General features: G+C 44.0%; 1 long non-coding RNA gene across 1 annotated transcript; it reads right to left on the minus strand.

Moving 5' to 3' along the window:
* Nucleotides 1-2328: 2328 nt before the first annotated feature.
* LOC119176254 (uncharacterized) lies at nucleotides 2329-10440 on the minus strand. Its single transcript, XR_005110457.2, has 3 exons — nucleotides 10083-10440; nucleotides 6348-6477; nucleotides 2329-4049 (listed from the first exon to the last, which is right to left on the minus strand). It is a non-coding gene; the product is annotated as an uncharacterized LOC119176254 (long non-coding RNA).
* Between the last annotated feature and the right edge of the window lie 12800 nt (nucleotides 10441-23240).

Here is a 23240-nt window from a genome sequence, read left to right on the forward strand (position 1 = left end):
AGAATTGAAACGGATTGTTAGGTGGCATTCTGACGCTGCCGTCGTGCCCACTGCCCATAGAAAGAGAGATGCGCTGGGACAGCGAGCGAGGACATATCGAGGGGATAGGAGAGATAGGAAAGATGGAAACATGGTCACAGGAGTCCGAGGACAAGGCACCACTTGCGAGAGCTTTTGTCGGCGTCAGGAGATGGCGTAGGGAAAGTCCAGTAGGCCAGAGCTGCGCTGTCGTCGGAGATCAGCGTCAGGAGATCCAGTCGGCCAGAGCTACGCTGACGTCGGAGATCGTGAAGGCACAACCGGTCGGCGCGGAATCCAGCGAGTGAGTCCCCCGTAAAGTCTCTAGAAGAGAAGAATCTAGAATGGGTATCGGTCACGTGTTTCCCAAGAAATGTATGGGGAAAATGCGGCACCGCTATTGGCTGAAGAAGGTCAGGTGGTCTAAATGTGTTTCTGGTTTGTTGTGTTTATTTTTTTATTTTTTTTTCTGCGGCGGCAGCGCCTACAGAGTGGGTTTTGCAAGGCTGGTTGAAGCCGTACTATCTAGAGCACTGTAGCAGTACGCCATAGGAATTTGGGTTTTTCGCTGACATGTGTTTACGCGTGGCTGTGCAGATCGTTTTACGCAGGACGCAGTGGTGTTTAACATTAATCCGGAAGTGTGTAGTTCATGCCCCTTTGGCGTGCGATCATGTGTTTGATACGACGCAAGAAACTTTCGTTTGCGCTACTGCGCTGAAGCCTCGCTCCGTGCAGATTGAGCCCTCCATGCGCCGCGGACATGATGGACGCCGAAATATTCGGGCTTTTTGTTGCCAAATGTTTTCGCAGCTGTTGGCAATGTAAACGCGGATTGTTTTACGATAGATGACGTGGTGTATGCGCGGATAGTGTCGCGATGGGCAAAGTAGTGCACAACGTAAATCCGGGAGCGTGTGCTATTTATCATGAGATTGTGTGTTTGTCATGACACAAAAAACCCTAGGACTTCATTTTACTCGCGTATGAGTGCAAGCTTATTCAAATACAGTGTAAAAAAAAAAAAGACGTGAGGCGATTTGTGAATATTTGTTCATTTGTCACAACTCGGCTCGATGCCATTGCAATTAAACTTGATGCTATAGAAATGTAAAAAATAGAAATGTGTTCAGGAATAGCGTCATTATAAACTTCTAAGCTGCTTTTGGTAAGTGTACATTATTTTGCAGAAGACAGGGAGCACTCATCTCCCAGCCTTTCATGTGAACTGATCTAATGTTAATCGGTGCTATGACTTCAGCATGTTATACAGCACCTCGCTCACATGTCCGCATGCAATGCATCCGTCACAGTGAATGAGGCATGCGTAACCAAGTAGTAACATCAATAGATTCCCCATCAGGACCATAGTGTCGAAACCAAGAAAGCAAAAGTACATTTAAGGGCTTGTTTTTTTTTTTTTTGTTAGACAAATTATTATTGAGATCTAATGGTCAATCATGCTAAGTGACTTGATGGTCTGCTAGATATCATTAATATTGCATCTAACAAAGAAAAAAAGCCCTTAAATGTACTTCATTCCTTCATTCATAATGAGGGACTCATTCTGACAGACTTGGTGCCTTCAGGCAATATACGAGGAATTATTAGTCAGCTGCCAACTCATAATAAGCTCACAAACTATGCGACGCCAAACAGACAAAAAAGTGTTCCACACTTACCGTCATGGCTAAAGGCCATGCTCCCACATTTAATTTACATATACCCCATTAAGTAGACGGGGAGGTGGCCACCATGGTAGCTCAATTGGTACAGTATCAAACGTGTTATTTGAAGGTTCAAAATTTGGTCCCTGCCCACGGCAAGTTATCTTTTCGTCCAATTTTCTTTCTTCACATTTACATTACAAAAGCAAAACAGGGCATATTGTGAAGCGAAGGACATATAACAAGCTCAGCAACGTGGGCAGAAAAAAAAATAAAAAAAACCATGAGTGCCTGGGGAACAATTGGCAAACGTTGATTCACGAAATGTGCCTGGAAAATGTACCCACATTTTTCAAAGTCCTGCAATGTCGATTGTGATACACAGTGGTGGGAACATGTTTGCTGTAAGAAATATCTCAATATGCACCTCTCTTACGACGACCCCCCCAAACCTCAAGGAATCACATAGATGAATGATGCACATACCACGTGGACTCACAGTGCCGAAAGAACGACATATGTCATGGTATTTGAGCATGGGCTCTTCTCAATGCATTATGTAGGGTTCACTAATGACATTAATATAACAGTGCAAAATCCCATGCCCTCCCAGAAAAGAGTTTGTTCTTCCTTTAAACTCGTCTAACAGAAAAGTACACTGTTTATTCAGATGCAATTATTACTTGCCCAACAGGACCCATTCCTTAACTAGAAACAAATGACAGCACATAGATTTCTTAACGCGAGACCTAGAGCCTCTTTGACATGTAAACTTTCTGCTATTTTTCTCCATATCAGATTTCCTATTCAATTGCATACTGCGTCTAGTTTTTTATCAGGCTAGCTTATTACACCACTACGTAGATTGCTAGTACAATATTATTTACTAATGGCTCAATACTTCATTAAAGATGTGCTGTTAACGTAAAACAGCTTCATGACCCAGGACAAAAGGTCACTGAAGTTGCTTCAGTAAGCTATTACCATCTGTTATTGTAAAAAAAGCACCTGTTTTCAAAGTAGGTAATAAGTTATACATATGCTATAATAATTTCTTTCAAAAAAATGTTCACAATTTTTGAACAAAATGAACCAAGATGATTAACAGGTCAGGTAAGCTCTCCATTAAATAAATTACGATACATTTGACATTACTTCGCACTAACCAGTGTCTTAAGAGACATATATATATGAAGGGGTTTTTAAAAGGCATTTGTATCTTACACAGATAACAAGGGGCTCTATAATTTCCATGACATGATGAACAATCAGTATGTATTAAGAATGCTTCCAGATATTTGCATTTATGTTACCTGTAATGAACTGGACAATATTATTTCAGGAGAGATAAGTCGGAATAAGCACTACAATAACAGAGCTGAGCTAGTTGGTTTGTCTTCCTGTTAAGAGGCGGGGCATGTAAACATGGACACTAGAGAGAAATAAAGGTGCGCAAGTGCCGACTAACAACTTAAAAGATGCACAGCAGAAGAAAAGAAAGCAGACATTCGAACTTGCCTGCGCATATCTCATGTGTCCGTGTTTGCATATCGCATATTTTAACTTTACGCTTGTGATAACTATAAACCAATGGTAGAGTTTTAACCTATGCATTTTCATTTCAGTTCAAGCACTTAATCATATCTCTATTGCTTCAGTGCTAAAATGCTGCTCAAGTCTTTTTCCTAAGAACTATGGAATATGAAAGCATTCTTATGAAACGTTTGAATAAATTGTAAGTCATTCATGACTTCCTATCTTTCTTGGGAGCCCTTACCAGGTAAAATGTTAAGCATTAAGCTAAGAGCATTTTAATAAAGAAACAAAGCTTTCATAAGCCATTTATACTTTTAAATTCACATACATACATAAATTTACTGAAGAAATTGTGTTTCTAAGTTCTCCTATGTCTCAAAAGACAAAACTTACTTTTCAGCGACTCTAAGGTCAGCTAGCGTATCTTCACGTGCAGAATCATGTACTTTTGTCTTTTTGTAAACCCCATGCTCTTATTACAAAAGTATATCTGGTGTGGTTGCTAAATAACTGACACATTTTGATGGGTGGGACCAGTTCATGTCGTAGTATCTTTGTTGTGAATAATGGTGGCTGTTGGGCAAAGCAATACAAATGAGTCCCGAAACAAACTAGACTTTGAACAAGTTTGTTTGCTCTCAGTAAATGAAAAATAAATTAAATTCATTCTAATGAAAACTGGTAAGTGTGAGGTCATCATTTCTTACAATTGGGGAAAAAGCATCAAGACACTCGGGGGGGGGGGGGGGGGGGGCTTCATGTTACATCACAGTATTTTCTCCAATCTAATGTTAAATGGCATTTCCAGTGGAGTGTCCTGGCTCTCTTCTGAAAATGAAAATAGGAGCAAGACAAATGCAATTAAAAGAAAACAGTCGACTGCAGGGTCTTCCAAAGCTTTCACAGCACTAAAAACTTTGGAAAGTATTCCTCTTTGAGCATCATTAAACAAAAGCAAATTTCTTTTTTCATGTCATTGCTGGCAGTAGCTTCCACACCTACCGAGCCAAAGCGAATATGTTTTCTTCTGAACTATTTTTATTAACAAGTAAACCCCTCCACACAAAGTGGCACACATCATAACTTGCAGTTTCAAAAATTTCACGAGGCAAGGCCTACAGCGGGCATTATACTAGTGTTAATAATCAATACCAGAATATTCATCACTTTATCAAACTTTATATGTAGGGTGTAAAATTATACCTTATTTTTATAAATATGTGTTCACTTTGACTGTGCAATATTTTCATAGTCAACTAGTACACTACAGTCACACACAGCATTGGACCCTTCAGGTTGGTTGAATAGAAAGCAGCAGGTTCGAACAAACTGTGTAATGAGCTTAGAGATAACAGCAGGCAGTGAGCTATGGTAACATCAACAATATATAAGCCCTTGAGAGGTCTCTTTCAATCCATACTTTTTGTTGAACTGACAAAATTTAAGAATGTGGTTGAAAAAAGAAAACACCATGAAAAAAAAGTCCCTCACACAAGAACAAGCGGGCTAAAGATGTCAGGCCAGTGTGCACGACGTAGCACAATCACATCATAAGCTGGAGGAGAGGCCTTCCGTAGATCCTTCAGGAAACTCTCATGGGGTGCCTACTGCAGGTACACTAGCTAGGTATTGACTACACCAACTGCCACCATTTTGCTTAATAGCAAAGCACCCTGTAAGGCGTTTAGGTAGCTTGCACGCTTCATTGATGCTGTGCCCAATGATGATGATGGTGAATTATGGTTCGGCCCTTCGTAACGACTGGAAAGTTTTCTACCATCCACTCATAAAGCAGTTCACATGAAGTGAAGTCTTGTGCAAATCTACTCTTTTTCCAAGCAATTAATGTGATTCGTCCCCTAACATGATGCCTGCAAAGGGTGTTATTGCGAAGAATATTCAAGCACTTTCACGATTTTATGGCAGGATGAATGATCACCATCTGGATTCCGGCTTAGATTGCTCACACGCTAAGCTTCCTATCTCAGTAAGGATGGCAGCTGCAGACAATATTGCCACTAAAACTGGCTATTGTGAGCTCATAAATTACAGTGCAAAACATTTTTATTTTGTGTACAGAAATCATATGGCCCTACAAATGAAGAACAGCTGTGTGATACGATTGTACGCTTATCATGAAAGAAATTGCATACTTGGACAGTAATTATAGCATAGTTTCTAGCAAAAGCACATAATTTTAGGCCAAATAATCATTTGCTGGAACCAAGTTAGGCCTTAGGGCTATTCTTAAATTCTGTACTTTTGAGCAACAATAAGCCTCACATTGTATGCTATGACCTTCATGCACGAGATTAAATTGACAACTCCCTCACGACCAAGACAGAGCAGTAGGTTTTAAGAGGCTTGCTGGATTACATGGAGAATCTGATAAGACTTGACAGAATTAGAGCTGGCTGCTGTCTCTGCAATCATGCACAATATATGCATTCAACATTTTTTTCCATGGCCCACGATGAGAGCATGTCAATTTCAGTTCATCTGAGCTGGATACCCTCTTCAATTGGGATGCACTCATGAAATTATAAAGCCCTTTAGATTATAAAGTCTTTACACTATAAATTAAAATATAAATTATAAGGTTATAAAGTCCTAAGTTTTTTAAAACCTTGGGCGTGGAGCATTACTTGGATTTATTTTGAAATGAGAGCGTACTACTTAGACACAGGCAGAAAGACATCAAAACAATAATTTATCACCAACTCGCCCAATCAATCATATTGACAAATACTTGGATGTTCCTTTGAGTCTCCCACCATCTTACTGATTCATTTTGCAACTCGTTCTTGAACCGTATTTACTACTGGGGCGCACTTGTCACCCTTTTCTTTACAGTCTTTAAGTGACACAAGTGTATTCTGGATGAGAGACAGGTTTGTTTGGACACTATGCATTTCAATTTGAAATTCAGATTTTATGTAAAGCCTTAATTTCTGGGGCAGTGTTTAAGATCTTCCACGGAAATTGCTAGTAGGCCCTGGGTTTTTTTCATCACCCTTCAAATTAACAATAAGAGAATTATGCAATACACCAGGCAAGGCTCGGCAAAACCCCAAGGCACGCATAGCTCGTCTTAAAACACTTTGCATAATAATATTTTGCACTAACCTATGCACAGAAGAACACGGAATTTAGTATAGTGTGCCTGACAGTGCCACTGAAGGTGCTGGAGCAGGGTAGAAATTTTGGCCAGTTGGTGTCGGTTCATCTTGGTCAAGCTGCATGTTGAGGCAGGTCACTAAAAAGAAGAGAGAAAAACAAGTGCAGAATTACAAGTTTTAATGAGATGTCATTCTGTTGTTAAGCGAGGAGTGATTGCATTAACTTCAGAAAGAAGTACGTGTATGTAGTTAGAACGTGTTGCATGAGTTCAGTTATTATTTTAGGAAATATTAGAGTTCTACTTCTTCTGATTTATATCGTGTTTCTGCAGGTCACTGAAATTTTATTTATCATACTATTAGGACCACATCTATAAAAAATGCCAGTCACTACAGTGACCAGATTTTGCTGCTGCAGCACAGTGAAATACTACCCTTGTACATTGGTGCTGCTCCTTTGGCATGAGTCTAAATAAAATGCATAACCTAGCCTTTAGTTTCAGTGAATTTCATGTTGGGTATTGTTATAATTTACAATATACCATTTCTTCATTAAGTGCAAAAGAACCAAAAGCTTAATGAGTCTGTTCATAAAGAGCAATAGCATGTACTTCTCCCCGTAACTTTTAATCCTAGGTGGCATTGAAAGCACAAACGTCATCACATGGCTAGTTCTTTCTGATGGCAAACGTAATATGCGTGGAAAATTTGTGCATCTGCAAGCATCCCGGAAAGTCGTACTGATTAGCAAATGAAATGTGTATCACAACAAAATGCCAAGAAGCCTGATGCGAAAACTATGCAGAAATCTAGGGCTTTCAGAGGGAAACCAAGAAGCTGTGGGTTAACTTTACTTTTTGTGGCATAATATGCAAGTGTGCATGCATATATATATAATGTTAAACATGGTAAACTACTTGCACTTAAAGATCTAGAATGTATGTTTGAAAATGTGTGACTGTCAAGTGCTAAAAAAAGCTGATTTGCTGCTCAAAACTGATGTTTTAGTTGCTCCAGATTGTGCACCAAATTGCTTAGGATCGATTGCATCACTAATAAACCCCACCATTTAAAATGACTCCATGTTGGGCATGTGCCAGTTCGTAATTTCATTCTTTAAAGACACACAATATAAGTGAATTATAATACACTGCAGATCCTACCTAACCTTTTTTGAAATTTTAGACACCAACACACTGAAATGCAGAGTTACGATGATTGACGTAGATAGTCAGAAGATAAGAAACAAAGATAGGAGCAGATCAGAAACAATGCTTTCCACCAGTACGGAAGCAGCAAATCTGGGCCTTTTGCCCGATAAAGGTTAGGGAATATCGGCACAAAAGATGTTCATCTTCAGCAGTGCCCAAATTTGAAAAGATCCGCCTGTTGAGCTGGTTCAATGCCAGCCTGGTTTGTTTTTATTTAGTGCACTTGATTATTCATATTAGTGGGTTTCGGGCCCTCCGTACACTTTTTCATGCATCTTCGATATACAGTAATTTTCTTCTGTTTACTTTAACGAGCCTTGATTTTTAATCCTTATTTCTCATATGCGAGGAAATTAAGATGCTGTATATGTAAATTTTTGGTGTGCAATCTCGCACTGCTTGCTGTGATTTCTCTGCTCATATCTTTTTACTTTGTTTATGATCAACCAACTGCGTGACTGTATTCTTTGCTTGCTTTTCATTAACCAACAATGTAATTCAACCATTATTTTGACATGTGTAGTGCCGAGTGCTGTCACATGCAGCACTAAGGTTCCGTATACAGTAATTTCTCAGATGTATTCGCATGTTCTGTCATTTATTTTTTCGTTTTAAATTCACTCCTGCTCAAGACCGGCAGTGTGTATGAGATAACTAAAGAAACAATAAAAAAAGCAAGTTAATCAGATGTTTAGGCTCACGTCTGTGCTTACCAAGTGATATCGTAAGTCTAGTGCTACCTCTAAGGCAACACTAATATTCATGAACAATTTCTAGGGGGAGTTCATGCTCGCTAAATAACATATCATTCAAAAAATCACTAGGAGAAAGATTAAAACTAACTAAGCTGTGGACGTACTGTAAAGAAAGCTACATTAGGTGGACTGTGCATTTGCATGAACTGGACAAGGAAAGAGGCTGATTGACATGTGGGGTTTAACGTCCCAAAAACACCATATGATAATGAGAGACGCCGTAGTGGGGGGCTCCGGAAATTTGGAAGACCTGGGGTTCTTGAACGTGCACCCAAATCTGGGCACATGTGCCTACAGCATTTTCGCCTCCATCGACAATGCAGCCACCGCAGCAGCGATTCAATCGCACAACCTGCAGGTCAGCAGCTGAATGTCTTAGCCACTAGAACCACCACGGTTAGGCTTGAACAAAGGGTAGGAGGACATATCTTTCTGTGAATGGCGTTCTGATGTAATTTCATGCCATTTGTGCAAGATATTAGAATACACAATTTGCTCCAAAATTTAACATTGCTTTACATATGGTGGTGTTTTAATCCTGCTTCCAGTAAAAGATCATCCAAGTTTGGCTGCTGCATTGTATGTTAAATTGAGAACAGAAGTGTCATTTGATGTGATCATAACATCATCTCTCTTAGATAACATGCATTCTAAAGTACAGTTATTTCACATGATCATTTCTTTTAAAACATGTCACAGTCTAGAAAACCTATTTGCAGTTAATGGGTTTGTGGACTAATTGGTTTTGAAGCACAGTGAAGTGACAAATGGCACAAAAACACACAGACAGAAAAAAATACATGTGCAGTGACTCACAAATTATTGTATTTTCAGAAGTGCATGAAATATAAAGCAGTACATTTTTTAACGAGTGAACACATTTGTCTCCTGTCTATTTTGATAATGTGTATTATTTCACTAATTTCTTGCTAGTTCTTTTTCTTGGAAAGCAAATTTTTTGCAGTTCATTTGTCAACATTTGTATCAACACCACTTTTGTGTAATATTTGTTCAGTGACAGTGTCTGCAATAACTGTGTCTGCAAATACCACGTGTGCCTGTATTGTACAACTATGTTTCTTAATTCAATAGCCATGTGTGTGTTTTTTTTTGTTTCCAATAACCGTCCTGCACTCCAATAACTGCAGTCCAATAACTGTGTCTGCAAATACCACGTATGTATGTATTGTACAACTATGCTTCTTGATTCAATAGCCATGTTTTTTTTTTTTTCACAATACAACTTTTTTTTAATATTCTGGTTGCATGGACAACAGTGGACACTACTATTTGCACAGCATGTTTTATTCAACATGGCAGAGATATGCATTAATTGACATGTACCGTTTCCCTGCTTCATATTATATTTTTTTGTTTCAAAACAGCCCAAAACAATTCTGAACGTTAGATTACCCATCAGTCTGGGAGGGACAACTGCGCTACCTACTTTTTAATGTGTCAAGGCCCACGCTATGCGCATTTCAGTGTCCTTAAATGCAGAGTTGCATCTAGGGAACGCCTAGACTCCAACCGCTCTACTCTACTACATGAGTTTCATGAGCACTGTGCGCGTTAACAGCGCGCAAGCTGGCAGTGAGTTGCGTGATACAAAGAGAAATAAGGTGGCAAAGGACCCTTGAGCGAACGCGCGGCGTTGCGAGAAACAGCACACCGTCACAAAACAACTAACTTTGGAACAAGTTCGTCTCGTCTTAGTTTACGCGCGCAGCACAGAAGACCACAGCGTAAATTCCACATGTGATACAACCCACTTACCTTAAAACAGCTGACATCCGGAGTAGACCAAGTGGCGCGTCTTCTTCGCCGGCCGGCAGCTCACACGAAAGCGTAATAAATAAAAAAAATCGGAGCACACCAGCTGCGTAAGAACACAACTCGTTTCAGCGACAACGTCAGCGAAAAGCCCACACGTTTCGGTGCGATTTCTACGGCGTACGGCTTCAACAAGTTTCAACGGCGTATAGCAAAACTAGTGTTCTGCTAACGTCTATGTCCGCCGCCATCTTGTATTAAAAAACAAAAACAAACAAAAATACCAAAAGTTCGTTTAGATAATGTGGTTGCGTTGAGCCAATAGCAGCGCCGAATTTTCCCCTTGCATCTCCTGAGATATGATACCGAAACACGCATACCGGTAAGGCCCGTCGCGTATGCTACACACGAGTGGAGTCCCGTTCCATGTAAATGTATACAAAAGTGTATCTGCGCGTCAACATGTTTGCGGTAAAGACAACGCGGCCACGACCTCTATATGAGAAGCACAAATTTCCGTGACGTCAGCACACAGATTGCAATGTGTGTTGGCGTTACAGAAAATAGAGTAAAAAGAGGTATATAATCAAATTAAAAGATAATTTTATTTCATACCATTATGAAAAATGCGTACATAAATATTCGACGTAAGTCAGATGAGGTAATTTTTTAACGCTATATATCACGTTAAATGTTGGTTCTGCATATCACGTTAAATGTTGCTGTATATAAACGTTAAATGCTGTACATATCACGTTAAATGTTGGTTCTGTTGGTTAAATGTTGGACAGGTTAGCGTTAGAAAAAGTTAGGTCAAGCCCAGAGTAGGACTGATTTCACATAAAAGTAGGAGTTCTGGTGTTTATGCATATAATGTTATTCCTGTATACCCAATCCCACAAACGTTTGCCGTTCTAATCAGTTCTAGAGCCCCACGATATAAGAGAATTCAAATTACTCACTAATATAATATTTTTGCAGTAGGAAACAGCAGTATCTAGAACAGCAGAATTTTGAACACCCGTGGGAAAATATGCATGAATTAAGAAGAATGCGAAGAACCCAGGAATAGTAATGCCTAATGCTAAAATCTCACTCTCTGAAGTCATTCACTGATATGTAATTTTAACTCCGTGAGCAATTTTAGATTAGATGAATAACGCTAAACTACCACCCCCGAGTTGGGCCGTCCAAATGAATTGTGCAGTAATTTTTAATCCTAAAGCACTTATTCTCTGCAAGACAAGCTTCTTGTAAAGCAACCTTAGGGGAATAATGATTGCAAGGTAAAGTAAGTTAGTGTACAGCTGCTGAAAAAAATTGAGTGGCAATTCCACTGTGATACTTTTAAATTCCCTATTTTGATGAGATACCAGCAGCACTCACTGCTTTCTCCAAGATGCTATCCGTTCAAAAATCTTTTTTTATGAATTTTTCTTGTGGCATTTGTATTCCTTGATTCGGAACCCATTAAGGAGCATTGTGCTTCAGGAGAAGCCCATCTTTTCATTTTTCTTGAGTCTGAGTCAATTTGTTATGGTGGCGAGACATGGGAATCGCAGTCCTGCACAAGAGGTACAATTGTTCTACGACCTGAGCTCAACGTACCTGGCTTTGGCTTGAAGGGCCTGGTTCCGACGGAATCTCAGTAACCTCAACTGGTGCAAGTAGTGAAGGAGACACCGGTTACCGCCCTGCAAGATATGAGGCAACTGAGTGCTCGCTATTTGTGCCAATGACTCCGACAGGCTCACAATTGAATCCATCAACTTCGACACTCCACCATTGGTGCTATCGGATAAGGAAACGACGACTGGAGCATCTTATTTGCCGGTTGGCGGCGGTGGCATAGCCACGTGAGTGCTCAGAAAGAACACATCGAGCCTCACACCTGGAGCATCATTCGATTATTTCTATATCAGTTGCAACTGATGTGTCCTCACGGGGCAACTTTCATCATCAGCTGCGTGAGTTCCTCTACATAGACAACATCTCATTTCTTTGGTTGAACATTCATTAGGATTATGTGTGTCAGCACATGAGCGGCACCTCACATCCGATCTACATATCCCTTGAGGGTATGCCCGTATCTCCAGCATTTTTTGCACTGCAGTGGGTGCGGGGATAGCGCTTCAACACAATAAATTGGCAGCTTCATTTCGGTTGGTCGAGCCGTGCCGGCAAAAGTCACGATCACCGACTCTGTGGGCGTCTTTCTGTTCTCAATGTTACGCGAGCATCGGAATACATGTAGAGACTGCCCCAGCTACCGCAAAATTTCAAGCATTTCAGGTGGTGTAAGGCTCGAATACACCCAAAGAACTAGTCCCTTCACGCATGCCAAACGGGCAGGCACGAAACAGCTCACCGGATGCGAGGCGAACGTTGTGTATTTTAGGAGATCTGTGATGCAGGCCTGGTCCGGCGAGCAGCGCAGGATGCATCCACGTCCGAATTGACGCACCTCGGTGATCGTTTGGAAATGATCGGAAATCTTCCGGAGTTCTTCCTGAATGATTCTCGGATTTTTCGTGCGAATGAATTCCCCATTGGTTGTAACCAGGCCCACAGGAACGCTCTTCAGACTGCTGCGCAAAAACAGATCGATTGGCAAATCATTGTTAGGAAGGGAAACCGACCAGGCAGCATATGCCTGGCCGGAAGAGGATAGAGACGTGAAATTGATAAGCTTAAGAGCACTGCCCGATCCGGCCTCTCCCCCACAGGAGAAAGCACAAAGGCGCCCTTCAAGAAGCTATGGAGGTTGAGCTCGACTTGGATCGCGACGCTCCCGGCCTCGGGAACACCAGCGAAGGCGGGTTCTAAAGCCCACGTGCGTCACGTGCAATGATGATGATGATGATTATGATGATGATGGTGATGATGATGATGATGATGATGATAGCCTATACGTATAGCTCACACCCACTCTGGGGGATTGGCCAAGAAACAAATAATTTAACAAATGCGATAACGCTTAGAGTTGTATATCTAATTATAGAGTGGCTAGGAGAATTTTTCTACAAATTTGAAGCTTTGCGATAAAAACTACCCTGACTGGATAAAAAAAAATCTACAGCGGAGCAGTATATTTAATAATAATAATAATAATAATAATAATAATAATAATAATAATAATAATAATAATGTGAGATTTAATGTCCGAAAACCACCAAATGGTGTTGAGGGACGCGCTAGTGGAGGGCTCCGGAGATGGCTCTCACCTGGGGTTCTTAAACGTGCACCTGAATCTATAGGTACACGGACCTCCAGCATTTTCGCCTCCATCGAAAATGCGGCCCCCACGGCCGAGATTCGGTCCCGCGGCCTACAAGTCAGCAATCGGGCGCCATAACCACTACACCACCGCGGCGGGTTGTTTACTAAGCAGGAAACCTTGTATATCCATAGGTCATTAAACGGCAGTCTCTGAAATACGTTGTTAGACATAGAGTATTGGAGAAACGGAATCTGCATGCGGTTCAATCGTGCCGCGCTGATTTTACTTATTTCCCGAAAGTTTTATCTGTTAGCGATAATTTTCAGCTGACTAATTCATCTCGCCGTTGCCCTATTCACGGTAAATCTTTCCATTGTGGGTGTGTGCCGTGACTAATCGGAACAACAACAACAAAGACGACGACGATGAAGAGATCGATCCGTAAAATTCAAATCAAAACAATGATTGTCCAAAAATAAAGCTCTTATAACGTGATTGCCGATTGCATGCGCCATCTGCGCTCTGTTTGCTAACTGCGCACGGCCCAGTTTTGCCTGAAATCTGAACATAAATTGTGAAAAAACGCGGAAAGGGACAGGTTCATTCGCTCTGGCCTCGTCTACACTATTCCCAATGTTCCTCCTTTATTCATATGAGAGTAGCTCATTTACATCACCGCCATGCGTGGGATCTTCGCATGCAAATGTGTAGATCACAATTTCTGCAACTAGCGCACACTCAAGACAAGAACCGAATAACAACCGAGGAAGACAGGCGCTTGTCACCCGGTTCTTCTATTGCATGTGCGCTAAATGTTGAAATGGAATACCTGCATGCCCAACGTCACACGACTTCAATATAGAGCGAAAATTTTGCGAGTATACAGCAAAGCTGCGAATGATGCCGAAATTGACGCAGGTTGTTTATTACATGTGCACCGTTATTCATGTTTACACCTTCGCAGTTCTCAAGGTTTCACGATAATGACGAATAAACTTTTATTTGCCAGACCATCCTTTTCATTGCTTGATATGAGGGTTTTAACGTCCCGAAACCACTATATGATTACGAGAGACGCCGTAGTGGAAGGCTCCGGAAATTTCAACCACCTGGGGTTTTTTAACGTGCACGAAAATCTGACCTTCCTTTTCATCCTACGCATATAATGCCGACATTGGACTGGTAGGTATCCATTTTGACAATGCACGACCATTAGTGTATCTTAAATAAGAGATTGAGAATACCGATGTGATACGCTGATACCAAAAAGGCGAACTCTCGAGGACCGTATACGTAGTGTGAGAACAAAAGCATCCTCTTTCGGAATTGCGTTATGCCGCATCAACGTGCTCTCCACAACATATTACTGGTCGTTCCCTGCAAATGATTTTAAATACATTCGCCACATATTATTCGACACAAGCTGAAGCGTCAGTCACTGACCAGCGTACCACAAATTTATTCCACTCTACGCCCACCTTAATCATTAAAACATATCCTGCTAGCGATACCTTTTGCAATTATACCCTTTCGAAAATTAAGCTTAACATCTGCCGCGGCATTTGTATGGTTTCTGAATACTTTGCTTCCGTCGGCATGTAAATGCTCTGATGTATGTGCATGTGTAAGCCAACAACACCCAGACTGAGCACCTCTGAAAGCCCTCCGACACAAAATGACTATGGTTCGATTATATTTTTGTTCTTGTTCACCGATTGCCCTCGACGCGAAACGTAAACAAAAAAAAATATTGCTTTTGTGCGTAGCAGATGTACCTTCTTCTTTGTCATCTTCAGTTGCTAAATACATCGCGACACAAAGAACGGGAAAATAACAAAGCAGGTCAAATTTCTAACGCGAGTTCTCACCTATACACCCAGCTGGCATACACACTGTAAATGCATAATCTGCGTGAATCCTCTCGTAAAGAATGCCAGTGGTACAGGTTAAAAAGGCAGATGACGACGTCAGCTTCCGGGATCGTCGTCATTTTTTTTTGTGTTTCGCAATCATTATCCAACACCTCGCGTTCCTTAACAATGCTAGCACGCGGTGACACTAAGAACGCGCCGCATCAATGAAGCGTGCCAGAAGACGAGAACAAAGCAGCACATGCTGCACGAAGTTCGCTCATAAGTTTCTCAAGTTTTATTCTTATTCTTTTCATACCACGATGTTGTACAACTGACCACGTTCCGCCAGAGTCACTCATATGTAATAACAGCCGCCAACATCTGCCGAAGTGGCGCTTGGCATTTTTTTCATAACCCTGCATCACGCATACAGTACACTGTCATACCAAATACAATGCATCTCATTGCAATAACAAAATAACTGCAATGTTGCATGTAGACTTATATAAAAAACGCGTACAATCAAGGAAGGATCCAGACAAAATAGAAAAGGGCGTCACTCGCAACTAATTTCATTCTCAGAAAAGCAGCACACATATAACCGTGCTAAGTTTTCAATGACACAGGCGAAAATCACTGAAAAATAAGCGCAAGATTCATCTTCATCCGGGCTCCACGTGCCGGAGGAGCTCTGAAGCAGTGAAGGACGAAGTGTCAAATGTCTCGCGAGCGCGTGACACGAGAAGCGAGCCCGATCAGCGAATACCGGTCAGACGCGTCGAAGCTCTCGAACGTTCCAGACGCACTTTCGAGCTCAGCCCGATCGGCTGTGGTCTGCCGGCGTCCAGCTCCCAGGAACGTAGCTGCTGCCCCCGGGATGGCCACGCTGCCAGCCTTGTTGCTCTTGGCGGTGGTGGCGGCGATGCCGCTGGCGGCTGTCGCCGATGTACCCACGACAGCGAGTTCCAGCGGCGGGCCCAAGCACGACGGGAGCGCCGGGCTACGGCAGGTCGGGCCGCAGGCTCCTGGTGTCGGGCTACAGCAGGTCGGGCCACAGGCTCCTGGCGCCGGGCTACAGCAGGTCGTGCCACAGGTTTCTGGCATCGGGCTATTGCAGGGCAGGCCGCAGGCTCCTCGCGTCGGTTTACAGCAGGTCGGGCAGTCGCAGGTCGGCCAGGCTCCCAGTGCAGCTGTTAAGGCTCCCAGTGTCGGGCTGCAGCAGGGCGGGCAACCGCAAGCTGCCCAAGCTCCCGGTACCCTTGCGGGCGTCCATCATGGCGGCCAGAGACACAGCGCGGCCAGTTTGCGAGCCCTCTCGGCGCACAAGGTTCGTGGTGGTAAGCACGACGACTACGAGGAGGAATATGACGATGACGACGATGATGAAATCATGGACGTCTCGGGCGCGGCACGCCTCAAGAAGGATGACTTGGAGAAGCTGCAGCCATTCCTCAAGGACATTGAGAAGCTCTACTCACGCGGATTCCGACGTTCGCACGTTATGCGCAGTAAGAATCATCACGACGGCTGGCTTGGCATGGTTCACATGCAACGCCATGAAGACCAACGGCTGATGGCCGGGGAAGCGATGGACAAGAACGCTACCGTAGGAGGCGAAGCGCAGCCGTTCGTCATCCTGGCAGGCCGTAAGCCGGTAAACGTTTCGGCTCTGCCCTACCTACTCAAGCAGCCCACACTGACCGTGCAAACGAGGGACTTGAACCGTGACGACAAGGTAGCCTTCTACATGTCCGTTTCATTCGAAGACCAGGTGGCTTTTCACTGGTATCTGAACGGCCGCCCGCTCGAAGAGTACGACAGCATGCAGATCCTGGACATGAACTCTGTCGCAGAAGCCGGAAACAAGAGTACCCGATCCCGCGTCTCACAGATCGAGATAGAGCACCTCCTGAAGCTACCGACTAGCACTGGCAAGTATGAAATCAACTGCACCGCGACCGTGGACTACACGCAGCACAGCCTGAAGTACGTCATCGAGCCGCAGCTGACTGACGACTGCCCGCCAGCAAACTGCTACGACCGTCATGCTATCTGCAGGAACGGCAAGTGCGTCTGCGATTCACCTTACCCGGTCAGGCTGAGCTCCGTGCACACTACTTGCCGCACTGAGTCGTTCCTGGAGACTCCTTGCCACCATCACGAGCAATGCCAGTACACTACTAACAACAGCGAATGCCTTGAGCAAGGCTGGTGCGCCTGCAGGAGGAGCTTTGGACGTACGCCGCAACACATGTGCGTCAAGAAGAGTGGCGTCAACTCTCGCTGCGACAGCGACAACCAGTGCGCAGTCTACAACGCTACCTGCATCCTTAGCCACTGCACCTGCAGCTCGGACTCCATGGAAGAGAACGATCATTGCGTCGTCGTGAGTCGCTCCGTCAACCGAGTACACTCCAACTCTGCTTCCGTTCAGCCACGCTGGGCCGCTCTGGCTCTCGCGGGTTTCTTCGCCTTCGGAAGCTTCTGCGAGCTGCTCGTCTCGTAAACCCAATTCTCAAGCACAAAATAAATTCATTTTCTTGGCTCACCATGCGTCACTTTGCTTTTTTTCACCTCGCGAACCAACGTCTTATGCCGGTACTAACTACAGTACTATCGTACTCCGGTGAGCAATAATAGTTTGCTACAGTCAGTCATGTCGAGCCTGCTTTTCCAGTGAGTCAAGTCGCAAAAGACCTATGTTGCGCTTGAAATGTATATGCTATCATCGGTATTCAGGGTCAGTGAACAGGCTCCGATTTTTTTTTTTTACACCAACCAAACGAGCTCACGCATCCTTCGTACGCCTGACCACTGGCCTGACCAACATCCTTCCACGCGCAGTGACGTCAACTCGGCAATCGGCAACGTTCACTTCATTACTATTAAGACCTGGTTTAGACCAATCGACGAATTGCGTTCTGTGTCACGTCACCGATCGCTGAGTTGACATCACTGCGCGTCGAAAGAGGTTGGTCGCGCGTAGGAAAGATGCGCGAACTTCTTTGGGGGTGTGAAAAAAAGTCTGAGCCTGTTGGCCGGCCCTTTAAATAAAAAAAAAGACGATGTGGGCTCGTATTGGCTGCGTAAACGAAGTCTAAATGGCAGCAAATTAGTGTGACTGCAATCTATAGTGTCAAAATTAACGTCGCATCATGTTTAGGATTTATATATTATTATCAGTATTAGGAAGTTAAAAATATGATTAACCCTTTACTTCGCATTTAATAGTTGAATGGATAGCGATATCCTGTCCCTAGTACGTACTTCAACCACTTTAATGCACTTTTTATTGCATGGTGTTATACTCAAAAAGTTTAATTTGTGGATTACCTCAATTTAATCGATAAAGTTGAAAGTTGGTTTGTCAACGAGGCTTTAGCATATGGCTGCATTCTGCATAGCATTCTTTAAACCACAACATCGATTATGCGCGTGAAATGTTTTCAGACTTGCTATCCTCCCACTACATGGTTTTCAGAGAATACACGCGCGTGTGCCTTTCGTAAAGGGTGGCCGGCTTTAAAGCTCGAAGTCATTATGATAATCACGTGTTCTAGTACCCAATGGCAATGTACGCTTGTACCATGCAATATTACTGCGTGGTACATGTTTTATTGTAAAGCCTGTATAATAGGAAGCATATGTTTGTGGACAATGCGTGTACGTTTACTGCACTTCCAATTAGAGGAAGTTTCTTTCAGTGTCTTTTCAAGCAGACGCGTAGCTGTGTGGTAGAAAACCTGCTTGCCAGGTAAGCGGCTTGGGTTCAATCTTCACAGGACCCGGGAATTTTTATTTGCATCTTTGCGATTTTTCGGTCTTGGAGAAGATAATGTTTTTTCGCTGACAGCCAACGACGCCCGCACTAACGCCGATGCCGGGATTTCTGCGAAACGAGCACTTTAACACTATCCTGTTAACATTCGTATTTTGTTCTTGGGGATAAAAAAATTATTTGGGCTTGGATTGGCTAAGTAAAAGAAGTTCGAACGGCAGTGAATGGATGATAGTGCAATCCTTTGCGAGAAAATTTAACATCATTCTTGTGCTATATCATCTGACTGTCGGCAGCACTTTCTTGTCCTTGGCGCTTATTTAGGGCTTCTAAAAGCGCTTCAGTTCTACTGCGTCATAACGTCGTCTTGGCTGGTTTTTTACTGGCTTGTTTTATACTGGCTTCGTTGAGTGCAAATTGCAATGCAAATTCTCTTGCTTATATAAATGAACAAGTTGCTGGTTGCTGACGGGGGTGAAACAGGAGCGGGTTGTATTCGTCTTGCTGCTCGCGGAGTCCTAAGATGTCCTTCACGGTACCCCTTGATATTCCACGGAAACCTGTTTAAGAACCCATGGTTTACAGGAGGAAAAAAAAAAAAAACGTGTTGCCACTTTGGTTATTCACGATCTCGTCCTTTCTCACGGAGCCCCTCGAGATTTGCTGCGTGACGCGGTCATGTGTTCCTCTCAGATGACATCACAGCATAGCTGCGTGAGTGCCGCGTTGTTCACCACACCACAAGCGGCTAATATCCTCAGACTATTTGGATGACGCTCGGTGACATGTTGTCAACGTATATCTCGTCGGATTACTCCATTGAATGGTTCGTTACGTTTGCTTATAACACCGTCATTCTGAGCCCTATGGTTCTCCCCTTGCTTAATTTCTACTTAACCTTGTACTGTGGACACAATTCTTTTATATCGTCCCGGTGCCTCAGAGTCCATGACTCTATCTCAAGCAGCTACACACGATGAAGAATGCCGCGAACTTGTACGCTTCTTTCCAACAAAAGATAAATAGATGATATATATATATATATATATATATATATATATATATATATATATATATATATATATATATATATATATATATATATATATATATATATATGGGGAAAACGCACATTCATAGCCCAGTTATTTGCCCTTTACGGCAGTATGTCCTCATTTTCCCCACTATTTATTTTTGCCCCTTCTCTCCAGTTTTCTGCCACCAATACTCTAACCGTCTCTTACTTATTTCTATCACGGGTGTATTCATCCTTCCATTGTCGTGTCCAAAACTCAAGGCTTCATGTAGGCTCGTGCCCAAGCGTCCACCTGGGTGTAGACCATGGGCTCCAGCTCGACGCGTTCACTGACAATGATCCTGGCTCGCTTGTCTGGCTGCGTGTTCAGTCTACTACTACTACTACTGCCCTTTCCATCAAGTTGGTCACTGAGTATCATGGTCTACACTATGCACTTAAACAAACATTATCGGTGAACTCCCGCCTCGAGTCAATGGAACCATCCTCTCGTCGTCATGGCCCGGCAATCGTCCACGTGCCGCTGTTCAAACAGTGCTAACGATCCGTTTTCTGGGCCATATATATATATATATATATATATATATATATATATATATATATATATATATATATATATATATATATATATATATATATATATATATATATATATATATATATATATATATATATATATATATATATTGTTGCGGGTTCGCGGCTATGCAGCTATGCGGGCGGTGCGAAGAAGAAGACGACGACGTTTTTGGGCTGTTCGAAATACACAACGGCTGCCATCTTGACTGCTGGAGTACTTTTCTACTCTAAAGTAGTAAATACATTCGCAACATTTTGGTGGAGGAGCTGGGTACGACGCAAGACGGAACTTCGAAGCGGACGTGTTCTCGACTGCCCGACCATGGCAACAGAAACCAATTCTGCCGCTCCTGTTTCAGCCGCGACTCCGGCGCAGCCTGTACAGCCGGTCGTATTGACGCAACCGCGCGACCCTGGCAACTTCTGCGGCACCGACCATGTTGACGTTGACGACTGGATTCCGAAGTTCGAGCGGTTTGCAGCAGTGTACCGGTGGGACCCTACGATGATGCTCGCCAACGTTGGCTTCTATCTCTGCGGAACAGCTGGCGCGTGGTTCGAGGCTCATGAAGCGGACATAACCAGCTGGGATACTTGCAAACAGAAGCTTCGTGACCTGTTTGGTAAGGCCGTCGGACGCCAGCGGGCCGCTTCTAAAGAACTCTCTGGTCGGGCACAAACTACGACCGAATCATATGTCACCTACATCCTTGACGTTCTCGCCCTTTGCCATCGTGCCGACCCCAACATGTCCGAGGAAGACAAAGTAAGCCACTTACTTAAAGGCATTGCAGATGATGCTTTTAACATACTGGTTTCCAAAGACTGTTCCACCATTGATGACATCATCAAAGAGTGCCGCCGATTCGAAGAGCTGAAGAGTCGCCGGGTCGCCAAGAATTTCTTGCGACTTCCGAACACGGCCGCTACGTCATCTTGCGAGGACCTTCAGCCGCCATGCAGTCAACCACATAACAACGAAAGTGTGGTTCGCATCGTTCGTAGAGAAATCGAGGCCGCGTCTCCGTCTTTTCTGACCCGCCCATCTGATGATCGACCAACGATCTCGTTGATCCAACAGGTCGTGAGAGAGGAGCTGGCAAACGTTGGGCTGCAGCCTGTGTGTTCGTTGACGGAACCTCGGGTCAGTACCATAGCGCCTTCTCCTGCACCAGAAAGATTCCGCCGCTATCGTGATCCTGCTCAGTGGAGGACACAGGACGACAAGCCTATATGTTTTCATTGTCATGGTGTAGGACACATCTCCCGCTACTGTCGTTTCCGCACGTATCCACCTCGGTCGTTTCCTGGCTATCGACGTGACGACAACCACCGGCCCCTGCAGTACAGCGCTCGTGACGATGGACCGTACAATGGCACTCCTGCGACACCAGTCCGCCGGTCCAGCCGTTCGCCGTCCCCGCATGACCGTCGCTCCAGGTCACCTCAGCACCGCCGCTATTCGTCGCCCCACCCTAGTGGACGCCCTTCTTCGGAAAACTGAGCAATGCAGCTCCCGGAGGTGACGCTGCATTGGACTCCCGACCTGAAAACCCTCTGCTGACCTTGACTACGGACAAGAACCTGCTTGATGTAGAAGTGGATGGCCTTCTTGTTACTGCCCTTATTGACACCGGCGCACATATTTCAATTCTGAGCTCTGACCTCCGTGCACGATTAAACAAGGTCCTTACGCCGCCAGAGTCCCTATTTGTACGTGTCGCTAGTGGAGCGACCCCGGCTGTGCTCGGAATGTGCACCGCGCGTGTGAGATTCGCCGACCGCCAGACGTCCGTTCTATTCCATGTTCTCGCTCACTGTCCACATGACGTCATCCTTGGACTCGATTTTTTGTCCGACCACTCCGCTGTAATTGACTGCTCAGCCGGCGTCGTGCAACTTGACTTGCCTGCGGCCACCGAAGAGTCGAAGATGGTACAGAACAAGCTTTCGTGCGCTGAGTTTGTTCGCCTCCCACCCCAAGCCCTAACTTGTGTCACAGTTGAACCGTATCCCAGTGTTCCGGATGGGGATTACGTGGTCTTTCCCTCTCCCGGTGTTTTATTGGCCCGCAACGTTTCCTCCCCGTACACCATATTAACTGTCACAGCGAACAAGACGTGCCTTCCTCTTCTGAACTTCGGACTCAGCCCTCAAATCCTACCACAAGGCATTGTTCTCGCCACTCTTTCACCGTCACACGAGTGCCAGATCTCATCAGTGTCACGTGAACTGGCCACAGTCGCCTCGCCGAACCCGCATAGCACCGACGCAGCCAAATCTACACGGCTCAACAATGTAACTAAGATGATTGCCTCAGACCTCTTGCCGTCTCAGGTCAAAGACCTCACTGATCTTCTCACGAGCTATTCGGACATATTTGACTTTGACGGTAGGCCCATAAGTCAAACATCGCAAGTCAAACATCGCATTAATACCGGTGATGCAGCTCCAATTCACAGGCGTCCCTATCGAGTGTCACCATCAGAACGCCAAGTTATCCAACAGGAGGTGAATAAGATGCTCACAAAAGGCATCATAGAGCCCTCATCGAGTCCGTGGGCGTCCCCTGTAGTCTTAGTTAAAAAGAAGGACAATACCTGGCGTTTCTGCGTGGACTATCGGCATTTAAACAAGGTCACCAAAAGGGATGTCTACCCGCTTCCTCGTATTGATGATGCCCTGGACTGCCTTC

Source organism: Rhipicephalus microplus, chromosome X (genome assembly GCF_043290135.1).
Source record: "Rhipicephalus microplus isolate Deutch F79 chromosome X, USDA_Rmic, whole genome shotgun sequence".
NCBI classification, from domain to species: domain Eukaryota; kingdom Metazoa; phylum Arthropoda; class Arachnida; order Ixodida; family Ixodidae; genus Rhipicephalus; species Rhipicephalus microplus.